Raw genomic sequence first — 5,357 nt, 5'->3', positions numbered from 1 at the left:
CGTATCATGCGAAAAGCTAGGGACATCCACGAAAGCGCGAAGATAAAGGAGATGACGTCATAAGCCGCCGCATCCCATGGTGAAAACGCCAAGTAAGCCGAAACCCGGCAATTTAAACAATAATCTTCCACCCCGCCACCTTATATGCATCACTTGCAGCTACTCCGCTCACCAGTGGCTCACGCAGTAGCTGTTGTGCCTCCAGTTCCGAACTCGCCGAGCGTATTAATGGCAGATGACTCTAATAATGGGGATACGGCGGAGTGCGAAAAGGTTGAAGAGGGCGCTCTCCAAGCGCTTCATTCGGTTCCCAGCGACACTGTCATACGTGCAAAGCATTCTTTTGCTATAATGGCGTGCTCAGCAATGCCCACATCAACGTTGACTGGCAGGCGTCACAATTAGGGACGCCTTTTTCGAGGCCCGGCCCCTGTGGCGCTCTAATTTGAACCCCCCCCCCCTTAAAAAAACGCAACATCTAAAAGGGTTTAAGTGAGTACGTACTGTAATGAAAATGTGATTTATGATAAAAATGATTGCTTGCTTGTCAATCATTGTTTTGGACAGGACATGTGTGGGGATGAGTACATTGCTGGTTTGTCGAGTAGCTACCTTGCCCTTACAAAGAACGCCTGTCCTGGGTATACAAAGCAATGTGAGACTTAGTGGAAAAAATGCAAGGAAGGGAACAGAGAAGACTATCCCGACCCGTTAATGTCAGTGCGTAGTCAAAACATAAACGCGAATCTTTGCCTAAAAACGTACAGAGCAGAACCAAAATCATTTACACCGACGAGATGACATCTGTGATCCCCTCCTTCCGACGGACAGGCCTTTAGGCATCACCATTACTCCAATCATAGTTATCACCATTACGATGACTAGTCACATTCATTATAATAGTTTTTGGTCTGGGACTTTGGGTGTTTGCAGGAATGAAGTGTATGTGTGTATATTCACGTACGGCTCAGCAACGCCCGAGAATTGTTGAAAGACACGAAGAAAAAGTTAATTGCCATTATATAATTTCGATCGGGCATTTTGTTGCACAAGGTTCGCCGGCATGGTTGCGTAAGGAATTACGCGAAAGTATTGACAACGTAATACGGAATAAGACGATATTTAAGGCACATAAAAGTACCTGCTTATCACCATGGGATTCGGGACACATTCGGGACATATATACGGGATACATAACAGGACATCACGGAACTTCAATTCAGCCTTAAAAACGAGAACAAAAGTCAGCTATGAAGTAACGTACATCCTTTCGGGGTAGTTGCCGCATTCAGAAGATTTTGTTTTGCTTTGCGGATTTTGTAATAAATTAAGAAATAACAGGTGAATATGCTTACCGATAGGGGCACCAACATTTTCTAAATGGAAAGTTGTAGAACTGCCAAAGAATGCACTACACGTAAGTATTAACAGCAATGCTCAACCTTAGAGCCTGTCGCTCTCTTATTTTAGAGAGAGCGACATGGTCGACGAGTGACGGGTGTATAGTCGTATAGTAATGGCCGACTAGCGTATAGTCGTAATGGTCCAAACCGTGTCCCCAACCTCAGTAGTGGCGTCGTCAGAAAACATGCCATGGCCACGGATTTCTTTGCGCGCTAGTTGCATCATTTGGCACCGTTTTTATAGCTTTACAACCTATCAGCAATAAAACGCCGCCCTCCTTCCGTTTTCCAGCCTTCTGAATTACGTGGCAAAAATTATTCGATTGATTTAAACTCAAAATGTGGCACTGAAAACGAAATAAAGGCACCATACCACCATGTGTGCCTCAGGTCGAGTTAAGTTAATTCTTCGCTTGACTATCTTAAATGGCGAATGATACGGTCGTCACTGCGCGCGGTTCAGCATTGAAGACGCTCGTGAAACCAAATTGTTTAAACAATAGGCTGGTTCTCACGCCTCTATCAGCTGGACGTTGAGCTCACTTTTCACTCAAGACTGGGATCTGCGTTTGCAGACTGTCGTCGTAGCGTTATATCTACACACCCGAAAATCCCGCGCCTTGCCAATCGAGCGCATCTTGTGAGGCTTAGGCAACCAAGCACTGTATTTACTCGTGTAAGGATTGCACCTTTTTTTTTGAAAAATTTGATGTAAATTAAGGGGTGCTTTCATTACGCCGGGTAAATTTTTTCAAAGCATTTTTGAGCGCAGAAAACGCAAACAAGTTCTGGGTAAAAAGTTTTACGATAGTTCTCATGGACATAACACGAATAATAAATAGAAACATAATAATAACTCCACACACCGTCACCAGCCGCTTTGCAAAGTGGCGGAAACTGCCGTGTTTTCATGAATTACTGAACGCGCCGGTACGATTTTGATGCGAGGTGACAACAGTTCGAGCAATAAGTGGCTGCCACTGTTACAGTGGCAGGCACCATAACATCATAACAAACATGACAGCGTGGCGAGCACACGCTGCATCCAAAAGAGCTCGTGGCGGTGACCCACAAGCGGACATCACCGATCAGAACGAGGAGGGCGACGAGGCAGCCACTGCGACGTGCTGCACGTGCAATACCGGTCCCTCTTCAACGTTAAGGCACCTACAGTGGGACTGCCCCGGCATTTAACCGCTTAGGAACAGGCACATGTGCGCCGGCGTTACATCATTGGAAGAATGGACAACCCTGCGCCCTCACTTGGACGCCGCGAGCCCGATCATTTCCTTGTGGGAGTTCGTGCGAGCGGCAGACCTGACCGGACGACTATGACGGCCGCCCCACTCCCTTTCCCTTCTTCCCTCTTCCCCAACTAGGCTACCAAGCCCCCCGTATCATTAATAAAGTTTCATTCATAACAGACAATGCGGCCGACTCAGTAACCTGGGCGCCTTTTTTTCTTTGGCCTGTGAGTATATTTAGTGTGAGTATTTATCGAGAGTTCATTCTTCAATAATATTGAATGCATGCTCGCCGATATCGCTAATATCGGCAAGGCTGCCGCAATAACGTGTCCATGTCCTCTCCGAAAGGCAAGGAAACAGAAGTACGCACGACCATCACCAGATAGACTTGGCACACATACGACACATTGCTGAGCCTAGTTCAGGGTGCGCTCATTGCGCAGGAAATTAAAAAAATCGAACTTTAACGACATATTTAAGGGGTGCGATCATTACGTGAATGCGATCATTATGCGAGTAGATACGGTAACTTGGAAATCCTCATGACACATACCATGGTCCTCGACCTGCCCTCCCCACTGTAACTCACCTGCTAAGTACCCGTCGCATCTTATCTACCCTCCACACATGGCTTACCCGCAATGAACGATCATTCACACAATCCTCAACTGAAATTATTTCACAACCAGCCCGCCAGCCATTACTGTCCCCTCAAGTCCCCACGATATAACCCCTTCTGACGAGGACAATCTTATGCAGAATTTGTCCCGGCAACCCTACATAACCCGAGAGTGGCTGGCTGTTGCGACAAACCTCCAGGGACAAGGGAAACTGCCGGCACACATCAACAGGGCTTTAGGCGAGTGCCTGAATCGAGGCAACTGATTCCTCCTCATCATAACGCGTTTAATGAATTTTCTATCTATCGAGGCTGTTTTGTACACTGCCATCCGCCGGTATCATAAGCGTTCTACCAAAGCGACGTCCACTTCCGGTGGGCAAAAAGAAAGATGCCCCGCGTGGCACCACTTCGACCTTCCTAATGTAATGTAACAAATCGCAACGTGTTTTCAGCCGACATAACGAACAGATAGTATTAATTTAAAGCACCACAGGCTAACGTAAGCCCTCGAAAGTATAGTTGATACTCAGGATGTCAAAAAAATTAAGGGGTCAAACGCCCAACTCAAACCGCCACCCTTGGTACCACGAAGCCAATACGGAACCTCTACAGAACGACAGCAAACGCTCTGCCCTCTCCCACCAGTCTAACAAACATTCGAACGTCGTCGGACCACACTCCAGGCCCTGTTATTTATCTATGTATCTCATTTCAATCCATGCTTCGCGGCCATGTACGCCGGTTTGAAGGCGCGTTCGGGCGCCTTCTCTTGTGCGGTATATCGCGGAACAGCGCAAGAAACAGCGCGTAGGAGATTCTTACCGCCATGGTGCATAGGTGGAGAAACACAGCGAGACATGGTGTGGACCGGATAAGTGCCATGTCGGGGACTCGAACTATTCTTCTTCTGGAATGGCGACGGTTCGTCGCGCCACGAGGTCCACAGTGGCAATGTTTGCCCAGGAAACGCGGCTCATACCCATCTTGCCTTGGCCTTAGACGAAGCCGCTGGGACGGTCATACACTTCCCTCCCTCGCGAATCGGGCGAAGTGACCAAAAAGAAAAAATCTGACTGGGTAACAGTACTGAGATACGGTTTGATGGGAGGAACAACTTTACGATTCGCTCCTGTGAGTGGCGTGGAGAGCTTTGCACTGCAAAGGGTAGAAGAAGAAGAAGCACAAGGGACAAAAACAATGAATAAGCGAGTGGAAAACACGGGAGATTCGATTTCATTTCATGCAAGTTAAAGGCTTTCTGTGTGCTCCATATGCCCGCACTGGCCTTTACGCGAGGCGGCGGCTGTATATACGGGACTGTGTCTTGAAAAGACCCCGAGCAAACGTTACAGGGAAAGCAGGTCTCTTGATGTGCGACTGCGGCTCTTGGCTTTTCTTTTTTTGCTGCATGCACTTGCCTGGTTTGCTGTGTTCACTCACCATATGCGCACTTTGCAGTTTGGGCTGTCAGGCTTCATTGGATGCACACTTTTTCAGAACCAGCTCTGCTTGCAACAACAACAAGAACAACATTAAAAGGAATCACAGCATCGAACATATCCTTATAGGGATTGCTTAAAGATTAAGTCGACGAAAGGAATTAAGCCGCGATACGCCAGGGGAATAAACCTTTATCTATTGACCCATCGTCTGTTTTAGCGGCTTACTGCCACCCAAAGCGATGCCTCTATGAGGGCTTTCGCATGTAAAGCTTATCCTATACACCATATCTGCACGATTGTAACGCGCACGCTTTTTTTTCCTAAAAGTAGCCTCCAAATTTCGTGCACGTTACAATCTGGGTCAAAACCGAAATAAATATTCCAGAGGCCAGCGGCATTGCCATGAACACGAATTCCTCTCAAAACTCTCGAAAAGACGTCAGCAAACCTTGGTGTAATGCTACTCAATGGCAAACCCTAGACAGCTGTTGCACATTCTTCGGCTGCTGCGATTAGCACGTCACGTCTAAAATTACCAAAGTCAAGACACTTGAAACCAAATCGCAAACTGTCTCAATGTTCCCCACTCCAGCTTTATTTCCAGCACGAGCTGGATAAGCAAGTTTAGGACCGAAAAGTCGTT

The sequence above is a fragment of the Haemaphysalis longicornis genome, unplaced genomic scaffold (assembly GCF_048455015.1).
Source record: "Haemaphysalis longicornis isolate Haplotype H1 unplaced genomic scaffold, Haemaphysalis longicornis Haplotype H1 scaffold_8, whole genome shotgun sequence".
Taxonomy (NCBI): domain Eukaryota; kingdom Metazoa; phylum Arthropoda; class Arachnida; order Ixodida; family Ixodidae; genus Haemaphysalis; species Haemaphysalis longicornis.
Note: the sequence above shows the minus strand (reverse complement) of the source record.